General features: G+C 34.0%; 1 protein-coding gene across 6 annotated transcripts in view; it reads right to left on the bottom strand.

Moving 5' to 3' along the window:
• The window catches only part of tutl (immunoglobulin superfamily member turtle), a 500395-nt gene that overhangs the window by 349289 nt on the left and 138410 nt on the right, over positions 1-12696 (bottom strand). The window lies entirely within an intron of this gene.

The raw sequence follows: 12696 nt of genomic DNA, 5'->3' as shown, positions 1-12696 counted from the left end.
TGTTTTTCACAGAGATGTTATTTATGTTTATTAGGTTTTCAGATGGAGTGTTGTTGTTTGTATCTATTTTAAGGCAGGATAGAAATATTATGATAGTGATAAATATGTATGTAGTAAGAAGATGAAGTACGATTTATAACAATAACCTCAATCGTTTCGTCATCCAGACAAGATGACTAGAAGCTTTTTCCACAAAAGAGAGTCTGAAATTATAATTTGAGTTTGGTTCTTGAACCTTAATATATTTTTTTAGTAGAATTTCTTGGGCTTAGGTTCATATTCAAGGTTGTTTAGGATACTATAACATTTTTTTTTACTTTTTTTTCCAACGTTTCTGTAGGATATCCATGTCGTTTTCAAGAAATATTATTGACTAAAATACACTTTATCAAAAAAAATAATAAGATTTAAAAAGAATCTTTGACTTGCAAAAACATGCAGAAGTTGATTGCGAACAAGTACAAAATTAAACGTCACAATTAAAATAGTGCTAAAAACATAGGACAGACACACATGAGTCATTACATGTAAAATGTATTTCAAATTTAATATGCTGCTTGATGATATTTGGTTTATCATTTAAACAATCAATTGTTTTTATAACATAGAAGTTCTATTGAAATATATTTTGTTTAAATTTTTAGCATCTTTTTTATCGTTCATTGCATTACTATTTTGTTTAATTTCTATAGACTCCAACAGCTCTATCTTTTTTCTGTTATGTTCACTTTTTAGGTTTTTTTCTTTCTGTTTTCAGGTTTTGTGAGAGCTGTTGAAATTTTTCTGTCATATTTGTGAAAACGTATTCTTGAGTTAGGCAGCTGAATGATTTGTCAAATATATATACTCCACTCCAATTTGAGCAGGTAATTTCATATACATGTTTTTAATTGAAGGTTTTCAGTTTTGTAAGATTAACAGAAAATCTTTTAAAACAATGTCAGTAAATACTTTGATTTCATTCCACGTTTTTTAAATAATATCTTTTGCTAAAGCTATTGGAATATTGCTATATACAGATGCAACATCAAAAAAAAAAACTAATTTATACTTTCTACGAAAATGTATATTTTTGTTCAGGTTATCAGCGTCTTTTAAATAATGTAGATTTTTATTAATTACATTGGAAATAATGTTCTTCAAATATTTTGAAAGGTTTTCAAAGGAAAACTGAATACATGAGACAGTAGGGCGCAAAGGCATACAATATTTATGTGTTATACAGAGGTGCCACCTGCTTTGATGGCGAAGAAACAAAACGATTATAATGAAGATTAAATTAAAAAGAATATATTATATTTATGACAAACATTTGCTTATTTCTCTATCTTTCAAGTTATGTTTCGTTTTCTGTTTTTGTGCTTAGTTTGCTAAGTATAATACTGCTTATTCTACCAAATAGATTTAGGAAATCTACAGACCTTTTATGATCCTTCCTTAAGCGTGTTTTATCAACTCAAAATTATTTTACGAAAGCATGTCTCCTGTTTTAATCTATTTAATCAATTTTCATATCAACAAACTAATATATCAGTCCTTTTTACGAAGTTCGCAAGTGCATCACAAATGGATACAACATCCGTCAAAGCAGTAGCATTATTGAGAGAAGGCCTCAGCCAGAGGGTCCTGGCAAATCGACTAAATTTAAGCCAATCAGCTATGTCCCGAGTGTATCGTCGGTACCAAGATCTTCTTCTTCACGTGCCATCTCCGCGACGGAGGTTGGCAATTATCATGGCTATTCTGATCTTAGATGCTGCTGCTCTGAATAGTTCAATTGATGTGCATCCGTACCATTCCCTCAAGTTACGCAACCATGAGATTCTTCTTCTTCCTACACTTCTCTTGCCCTGGATTTTCCCTTGTATAATCAATTGAAGTAGGTTGTATCTCTCATTACGCATAACATGCCCCAGGTATTGCAGCTTTCGTGTCTTGATGGTTTCTAATACTTCCATTCTTTTGTTGATTCTTCTCATGACTTCGTTGTTTGTTACATGCTCGGTCCATGATATCTTCAGGATTCTTCTATACACCCACATTTCAAATGCTTCCAACTTTTTAGCAGTCGACGCGTTAAGTGTCCATGCTTCTATCCCATAAAGCAGAGTCGAGAAAATATAGCACCTTGCCAGCCTAACTCTCAAATCCAATTTTAGTTCTCTTGCACAAAGTACCTTTCTCATTTTATTGAAGTTTGTACGTGCTTTCTCTATTCGAACTTTGATTTCTTTGGAGTAATCGTTTGTGTGATTAATTATTGTGCCAAGATAGTGGTAGTTTTCAACTTGTTCTAAAGCACTACCGTTAATTGTCAGGCTTTCACCATTATTTTGGGTTTTTGATATCCTCATAAATTTGGTTTTCTTGGTGTTTATTGATAATCCATATTCCTCTCCATACTCAACTATCTTGTTCATTAGCTTTTGGAGGTCTCGGAGGTTGTCTGTTATTATGAAAGTATCGTCCGCATATCTAATGTTGTTAATTGGTGTTCCGTTGACCTTGATTCCTGCTGTTTCTCCCTCAAGAGCTCTTTTCATAATTTCTTCAGAGTATGCTTTGAATAGTAATGGTGACAATACACACCCCTGTCGCACTCCTATTTTAACTTCGAACTCTTCTGATGTGTGTTCATTAATGCGTACGTGTGCCTACTGTTTATAATATAGATTTGTTATAATTCGAAGGTCATTGTGTCGTATTTGTTTTGCTTTGAGGATGTCCATTAGCTCTTTGTACCAAGATACTGATGATTATGTCTGCCAACAAGGAGTAGGCCGTAAACGAATTTCAAAGGACGGAGTTGATCGATTTCTTGTATCCAAATTCCTAAGAAATCGACATTTGACTTGTGCTAATCTCAAAGGAGAGCTCTGAGGTGTGGTTACGAGCGTTTGGACCGTCAGGAGACTGAAGGCAGCCAACCTGACACCAAAAAGACAGCTACTGGTCCCAAGATAACTGCAGCCCAGAAACAAAGGTAAGTAGAATTTGCTCACAAACATCTGGATTGGGACGACTATCAATGGAGTCAGGTATTACTCTCCGATGTAAGTAGGATCTGCATACACGGCAACTACAAGAGGCGTCTAATCTATAGAAGGCCAGAAGATCGATTTGCTTAATATTGTGTACGAGAACCTGTGTCATATGATGGCGGTTCTTGTATTTTTGGGCAGGGATTTTCATGGATGGGAAAACCGAGTTGGTTTTCGTGTTTGGTGGAGGATGTGGAGGAGGTTTAATGGCGGATCGTTACATCTGAGACATTTTGGAGGAACATGTTGTTCCATACGCGGGATTTATTGGTGATGCCTTTATTTTAATGCACAATAATGATATGAATAAATAGACCTTTTTTGAGACGACCTTAAACAAAGAATCTGGGACAGAAATCATGCATCAGGAAGCATAATGGAATCGAGAGCTGCGCTTAATGATGAATGAGAAGCAATGCCTCAAGAATGTATTAGAAAAGTCTATTCATGCGAAATCGATTGGAAAGTGTAATTAGGAATAGGGGTGGTAATATCAAATAATGAAAAATATAGGAATTCCTTTTTCTAATTGGTGATTTTTCTGTTCAAACCGTCTCTCTTGCGTTCGTTCCAATCATGAATATTTAGGAACTCTTTTCGTATTGCATATTGTTTTTATAATGCGTCCTCCAAACAATGCAAGAGCAGTTTTTGTAGGTTCAATAATATAGTTATTGTTTGCACTTTACATATTTTTATTTTCATACTTCTTACATTGAAACAGGAGGTGTAATATCAAATCTCGCTTTTGAGTCGATTGTTTTGCACTCAAGTGTAGAAAATGATTTATTTATAAAACAATTTTCTTACTTTAAAACAAAATTCACGCGCCTCAAACCGATTCACAATTTAACTTTTTTAACAATACGATCTCCACTGTTTGCTGTCTCTAAATGTCAGCTCATTGCTCCCTATAAACAACCCATTAATAACTTATGTCGAACAGAATGACCTCTAAGGTCGGACAACAATACACGTTTACCTGATCCCTTGTACTTCATACCCTCAAGGAAACAGCAAAGGGACAATGTCATTGAAACTTACACACTTGACGTCAATAGAAAGCATGTACCTACAACGTCCCGTTGTGCTGAGAGGAGCACAAAAGTTGGGGTATGCACCTTTAACTTGACCCCTACTAGTCTGATAATTGTTCTGTCAGAATAATAACATAGAAATGTTGAGTGTTTGTATTGTAGTTTCTGAAGGTAGTTTGTAATATTTTACATGAAATTAATATGTGACGGCAATTAACCACAATTTATTAACCTTTTTACTTACAGGTCGGAAATTGGTAACATTATTTTTATTTACCTCTCATTTGTTTTATTAGACACCTTGCTATGAATATTAATGACAAAATGACAAATAAGCATCGATAAAATTTGTCAGTGTAAAAAAGTGTAATATCTCACTATCTTTTCTGGAAAATCTAATTATGTAGTTCAGGATTGTTCTTTTTTAATATATTTAATAGTACTCTAAAAGCTGTTTGTATTTGCATTTGAACACAGTAAAGAAACTCAAAATATTGTCAGAGTATAAAAAAATAACTACGACTTTCTAACAGCTAATCATTTACAGTACGTGACAGTCACATTTTTTTACTTTTCATTACAGTGAAAAAATAAATATACATCAAGTTAGTTTTTTTATATGAAAGGCACTAACACATACTGGATTACGTAAAAATGAACTCGCGAAATTATTTTGATGTTGAAAAAAATGTCCAGCAACTGTAAAAGTTACATACAATCGGTACAAATTGGTTTCGTACCTTGAAGACACACAGGTTTTCTACATCGGCCACAAAGGTATTTTGTCATACGGTTCTTCTTGCGAGGGCACAAATAACATATTTTTCGCTTCTCTAGTACTAATGGCTCGTTATCATCTACTTGGTTATTCTCAGGAATTCCAAGAATACTCGCTATACTAGCACGAATTAGCCGCGGTAGGTGAAAATTACCCATTCTTCGCTTCATATGATCTTCTACTAATTGTTTTGCTAATATTTTAGCAAAAGCTGATTTTTCTTCAATTTTAGAATTGTTTTTGTAACTTTGGTGCAGTATGTATGCATTTACGCTATCAGATGCTATCAGATTCCAAATAAACATCATCGTGTACTTGATCAACATCACTAGCATCACTATCTAATTCGTCAAACCACTTCAAAGCTGTATCTTCAAAATCAGTATCGGTAAAACGGATTTTTTTTTTGATGGACCGGCCATGATTGTATACAAATACGCGACGTTTCCAATGAAACAAAATGTAACCTGAACCGAGACGTGCCGTCTAACAGACTAAGTAAAACTGATTTTCGGTTATTGTTATTATAACTTTTCCAAATATGCGTATTTCTTTACCTAAGTCGGGTCACTAATAGTCAACGAATAATATAAAGAATATATGAAGTGATGTGCCGATGGGCGGAGTTATTTGTACAGAGTGTTAAAAATTCTTTATGCTGTAGTCTGTCAGACGGGACGTCTCCAGTTAAGGGTTAACAATAGGGAAAAACTAATTATAAAAATATAAAATGCTTAACTTATTATTAATTATTATAAACAACTGCATGCCTATTTATACCTTCTGATCGGATGGACTGTGGTCGGCGGATTCCGATGGAATTATCTGTTTGTTTATATAATTGCTCTGAAAACAAGGGACTTGCTTTTTCTGAGCCATTTTTTGTATTCTGTGTTTTCCTTTTGCTACAATATTCGTTGAATTTACTATTGAACACCTTAAAAATTGCTAAAATAAGAATTATTGGTATAATTATAATAATTAGACTTGTATTGGTCCAGTTGTGATATGTTGGAACTTTTTTTAGTTTAGGGATTCCTATATTCTCTGCTATTTTCTGTATCTTCTTAATTTCGCTTCTATCCAATGTTTTCAATTTTAGTATGGGTTGGGTAGATTCGTTATATTTTCTTTATATTCAAATCTTGCTAGGTCGAATAAGTATTCTTCGTGTATTGTCTCTTCTTTTTCATAGATTTGATTATTGATTGTTATTTGGCATTTTCCGATAGTGATGACTGATGGTTTGCTTATTTTATATATACCATTTTTGTCACAATTGGTTTCTATTGTTGCTGAATTAACAGGAATGACTACTAGTTGATTGAAATTAATGGTTGATATTGTGGTTTTCTTTAAATGTATATTCGTACTTTTACATTGATTTTTACCATTTTGTATAAGTTTACTTACGCATGGTTGAGAATTTTCTTGTAAAGTCTTCTTTAAACAATAACAATAATTTTCAATTTCGGGACATCTTTTGGTTGTCATCCACTTTTCTTTGCTACTGAGAAGTAGGAAAGGTTGGCCAGGAATAATTGTGAGGTTATTTAGATGTACAGGATACATTTGGAAATATGTATAGGAACTACTGGCGATTGGAGTATGAATTTTAAAAATAACTATATAATATAATAATAATTCATAAAATTTTTAAATTTTGGAATATTTTCTGTTTTATATATTTTGTTTAGATTTGTAATTATTGATTCTAGTTGAGAACGGTTAATAATACAATTATGAAGAATATTCAGTTTTGCCAATGATATTGCGGTCTCTAAATTATTAATCACAATTTGCAAATCATGTAATTGATTTATTAAATTATCGATTACTATATTCAATGAGATAGCTTTTTCAACATTTATTATTTCTGTTATTTCTTGTGCCATTATTGTTATTTGTTTACAAATCAGGTTTTAATTTTCTTTAAGAATATCAAAGCTTTTTGAATATGATTATGACAATTCGACTAAAACAGTGTGGTGTTTGTATAAACTTGAATTTATTTGTTTTTGATTATCGCTAACAATTAAATAGATAGTTATTATAGCAATTTTCGTCGTCAGAACCTAAGGTTCCGAAAAGCCATTTTGAAATTTTTCCTACTGCATTAATTAAAGCTCTTTTTGTTGTCGTATTTTTCAAATAAGCCGTTAGCTGAGAATTTATAGTTTGACTTAATTTTATACCATAATCTAATTTATTTACTATAAGTAAAGAAAAATAATTATTTATCGTAATATTATCCTTTAAATTTAATAATTCGTATAATATTTTTACTGATCTCTAGTGGTTGAGTTGAATTAATATGATATATAAAAGTATGTTTGGATAGAATAATTTTTGCTTTGCCAATTTGTACAGGTAAAACAGGGTTATTAATTTCTTTGATTTCTAGCATTTGATATCCTTGTATCCAGAGGAATATCATTCAGTGTTTCTATAGGACATATTTTACAACTTTACAACTACATAGGTAGCAATAAGTTAGAAAATATAATCTTATATTTTGATGCTTAAATACGTTTTAACCTAGTTTTTGCGCTGTGTCGAGGATTCTTTAGGAAATGCGCGTCTGTGGTCAATGAATATAAATGCATGCTACTGGATCATTTGCGCCATTTTAATCTTGAACGTAATGTAATGTATATTATATAACAGTGTAATCGTAGCAAACTTGAAAACATTTTGTTACATATCGTGTTGTGGTTACAGAGACAGAAGCAAAGAAAGGTAACTTGATTCTTTTTTGCTTTTGAGCGATTAACCCTTTGGTATTACCTTTGTACCACACATTTTCGCCACCGTAATGAGTAGTACAAATCAGATTTCTACCTATTTACATATATACCTGTATTTTAATAAGTAATGCATAGATGGCTCTGATATCGAAACGTTTACTCAACTTGTAAACATTTTAGTGGTACAACATTTGTACCAGTGGATTCTAGTATGCTTCTTTTTTGCAATTAGCACGTGGTTGACCTTGAATCTTCTTCTTCATGTGCCTTGTCCGTTCCAAACGTTGGCAATCAACATGGCTATTCTGACTTTGTTTACGGCAGATCTGAATAGTTCAGCAGATGACAATCCGAACCATTGCCGCAAGTTTTGGAGCCACGAGTGTCTTCTCCTCCCTGGACCCCTTCTGCTGTCTATTTTCCCTTGAACCATCAGTTGTAGTACTCTATATTTATTATGTCTCATAACGTGACCCAAGTATTCCAACTTTCTTTTCTTTATACTTATTCCTACCTCTCTCTCTTTACCTATCCGGCGTAGTACCTATTCGTTGGTCACGTGCTCAGTCCAGGATATACGTAATATACGTCGGTAAGCCCACATTTCGAAGGCCTCTACTTTTTTCATCAATGTTGCGGTCATTCGCATACGCCTCCATTCCATATAACAAAACCGGGAATACATAACATTTCAGAAGTCGAATTTTGAGAGGTAGGGTGAGGCTTTTAGAGGTGAAAATTTGCTTCATGCTAGTGAACGATGCTCTTGCCTTTTCTACTCTTATACGTATTTCCTTCGCTTGATCCCAATTTGAGTTAACTGTTGTTCCCAAGTAGATGTACGAATCCACGTGTTCAATTCTTTGACCTTGAATACAGATCCAAATTGGCTACCAGTCCTATAAAAGATTTTTCTGCGAGAAAAAAAATTGCTGTGAATCTGCCGGCTGTGAAGCCTGCACTTGGCAGGATTCCTTTTTGTTCATTGTTGATATTATTGATGACTCTATTCTATTACTGATACTAAAACAACTGTTAAGCTGTAAAATAGTTTATCAAATCAACCTTTCCTTCTCCTGATTATTAGAGCATTCAAAACAAAAACTGTTTTAAATAATTATAAAAAAAGCCATAATGTTTGATGTAATAATCGAAGACTTCATTTACATAACTGCCGTTCTTATTGTCTCCACTAAAGTAGTGAAAGAGATTTTCCTTGGAGCATGAAAGCTTTTTTCTATTTTCGTCTCTGAATGACACTCTGCATCCGACGAAAGCAGAGCATAATGAAAAGAACGCAGTTAAACATTTCTCAGAAATTAATTTAAGTGGAAACAACGAAAAACACTTAAAATTGTCTCAGTTTTTGTTATGCCATGACAATTAACAATCTCGTTGAGGGTTTTTAACAGTTGTATCTAAGCTGTCTTAACACGATGTGGAAGCTGGAAGGTCATTTTTTGTTTTAGGTAGGAGATATATATCAAGAAAATTAAAATTTATTTTTATATTTCTCATTGTAAAGTCTAGGGTGACGGGAAAGTAATCAAACCGGAAATGTAATTCAAATGACGAAGTTTTATCGTTTCTCAACGAAAAGTTATTGATTTTTTTTTATTATTTATGATTATATAAGAACTATTAGTTCTTCTCTCTCTCAACTGCTTTTTCTTAAACGTAATTCTCTGTAGTATGTTTCCCTCCATTCTACTTATATGAATACAGTATTGACGTCGCGTCGTTTCTCTCTTTAGTGTAGGTTCATAACGGAGACCATCGTATCCTCGCCTAGAGCATGTGATGTATGTAAATAAGTAAATATTCGCACACAGGTTGGTAACATTGAAAGAGTGATGTGAAGAACAGGTGCAAGGAAGAGGAAATAAAACCATTCTGAATCTAGACCCGATAGATAGAAGTCGTTTCATTATACCTAACCTCCACTTTCCAGGTTAACCTATCCTATAAGCCCGACCACGTGTCATCACAGAGCATAGCAGTGACAGTGAACGCTCGCATTTAAAATAATGCATTTATTTTACCTGGCAGTCGATAATATGGTACGATCCTATGGTCGGAGCGAGGGTCGGCGCCTCGTTGCGAACGTCCACTTACTCATATGATTACGTCCGATATTGCGCTTTTATATTTTTGTTTATTAAGCGACCCTTTCTAGAATACAAGCCCGTGGGACATTTTTAGGGGGTCATTTGACCTAGCATCCTAGCTCCTTGTACATTAGGTCATTATTTTTGTATTACCTACCGAAGTTATAAACCTTCTCTTGAGTGGTAAGTTTAACTTACCTGTAACTCACCTGTACAGATAAGAATTGACGGCATAGTTTTAAGCTGTATTATTGTTTTATATAAATATGTGATTCCTGCTGGATCTATATACAGGGTTGGTCATTCAAAAGAGTCCCCCCTGATATTTGGCAACATTCATAGATTTTTGTGAAAATGCTAAAACAGGTCGATTTTTATTCTGAAGGTCTCATCTTACAACGATATAGATTTCTGACAATTGTCAACTCCCTCCCTTCCAATAGTTTAGCTCCTCCACTGTCGCTAATGCTGTATTACGGACCCCAACCCTACGTTTAAGTTCATCCCATAGGTGCTCGATGGGATTCATATCCGGACTCAATGGAGGCCAGTCCATTGTTGTTGGCCAGGTAATCTTTCGTAATCCGCGCTGTGTGACATCGAACTTTATCATACATTAGCATGAAGCCGTCACCTATGTAGCTGGCGTATGGAACAACATGGTCTTGGAGAATATCCGTAATATAACGAACCGCTGTCAATTCAAATTCGCTTCCACGAATTTCCTCTTGGGCGTCAAACCTTTGTGACGACCTGTCAAAATGGATTTATTCACAGCAGTTTGGTTGTAGGTTGCTGATTCTATCTCTTTTGGAGATGAAATTATACACTACACTTTTCTTTACTGATTTATTAACAATATAAAATACTATACACTTGGTTAAACATACTTTACTATTTCATAATTTTTATAGAGAACTAAAACTTTTTTTGTGCGGGAAAAAATGCCTAGAGCGATGTGCTTCTTTGAGTTACTTTATTGAGACTATTAGGCTCAGAAGGAGGACGACAGAAGTGATTTTTTGTAAAAGTGGAAGCTATCTGAATGTTAAGGAGGAGTGGCCTTTGACAACATAAGATATTCGGACATCTGGCAGATATCAGATGTGGCGCTTATTTAATTTAAAATAATATAATTTTATAAGTTTATAGTTGGTTTTCCAATAAGATAACTCCTAGAACCCCATCCACCACAGGTTTTGAGGTCACTTACTAAGAAAAGCACTATATTTATTATATGTATATGCTATTCGTAGATATCACGAAAGTGCATTTCTCATTTTAAACAAAATTCATTAACCTTTCGCCTTAAACGATTCTTAACGCAGTTCTTCCAATAACGCACTGTTAACAAAATAACCAAAATGGATGGAATAAAGGATTTTCGTATAATAAAGCGTTTATTACCAGATATCGTAGTGAATTAGATGTAAATCATGTAACCTAATTAAAAACCCACTTGTTACGTTGATTATCGCCCAAAAACACTTTCCAATTTTAGTGAACTGAACGAATTAAGGAACCGATCGATGTGGCGCGGTATCTTTTCACACGAAACACCGTTCCACGTTTTTATTTCTTCTCTAAGCCATTACTTTAACTATGTGAATTTCTAGTTTTCCAGATGGTTCGATTTAATAGAGTTTTTTGTCCCGGCCGTCGAAAATACCCCACGTATCGTTTGTGGGAGGTCTGAAAGGATTCGAAGATGGAATCTATAATCAAATGTAGCCCTTCGGTTTATAATTATAAGTTTGGAATAAAGGAATATAAAAAAGTAGAGGTATTTTTATCCCACGACTCAATAATTGTAAAGTTCGTTATAATATTTACATCGTTCTTCTTAAAATTACACCTCCTCGTCTAATGGCAATATTGATTTTATTTAAAGGTAGTTCGTTGTTGAACTTGTTAACTTTTTTATATAACCTTCCCCCTCTGCTGCTTTTTGTTTTAACAATTTCATTATGTTGTCCTCCCACAACATGTCTACAATATGTATAAAAATGTAAAATATGTATAAAAAGGTAAAACAAGCAGTTGCTCTCAAACTGCAAGATCAACATGGGAACATCATCACAAAAAAAATGAAGAAGTATGCATATGGACCAAATATATACAAGTACTCTTTGATGATTATAGGTACGAACAACCTACGTCCTACAATGTGTAATGAGTGTACCAATCACATCAGATGAAGTGAAAAAAGCAATATCACAACTAAAAGATAGCAAAGCTCCTGGACCTGACAAAATATTAAAATATTCAATATATGTAAAGGGAGTAATATCAAGATCATGGCTGAAGTCAACGTCTATTGCTCTACCAAAGAAAACAAAATCTCTATCCTGAAATGATTTCCAGACCATCAGCTTAATGAGCTACATTTTAAAGTTATTTCTAAAAAGCATACATCAAAGGATATATAGACTATGCGAAGAAAAAATCAGCCGTACACAGTTTGGATTTTAGAACCCATTGGGTACGAGAGAGGCTCTCTTTAGCATCATCATCATCTTTGGCTCAAAAATCCTCTGTGGATCTTGGCCTGCTCTAAGATTCGTCGCCATTCTGTTCGGTTTCTGGCAACATGTTGCCATCTTCTGATTTTTAATATCCGTAAGTCGGTTTCAACTCCATCCAACCACCTAATTCGCAGTCGGCCTTTGCTTCTTCTTCCTACAGGTGTTCCTGTGGTTAGCTTTTTAGCAATCGTATTTTCTGGCATTCGTATTATGTGTCCAGCCCATCTAAGTCGCTGTGTTTTAATGAACGTTATGACATCTGGCTCATCAAAGAGCTGATAAAATTCAGAATTATATCTTCTGCGCCACTGCCCTTGGTCGTTTATAGCTCCAAATATTTTGCGGAGTATTTTACGCTCAAATATTCCCAAAAGTCTTTCATCTTTCTGCGTTAGAGTTCATGCTTCTGCTCCATATGTGAGGACCGGCCTCAGCATAGTATGCCCTATTTGTAAAATTT

Source organism: Diabrotica undecimpunctata, chromosome 1, assembly GCF_040954645.1.
Source record: "Diabrotica undecimpunctata isolate CICGRU chromosome 1, icDiaUnde3, whole genome shotgun sequence".
Taxonomy (NCBI): domain Eukaryota; kingdom Metazoa; phylum Arthropoda; class Insecta; order Coleoptera; family Chrysomelidae; genus Diabrotica; species Diabrotica undecimpunctata.
Note: the sequence above shows the minus strand (reverse complement) of the source record. Positions and strands in the feature narration are given on the sequence as shown.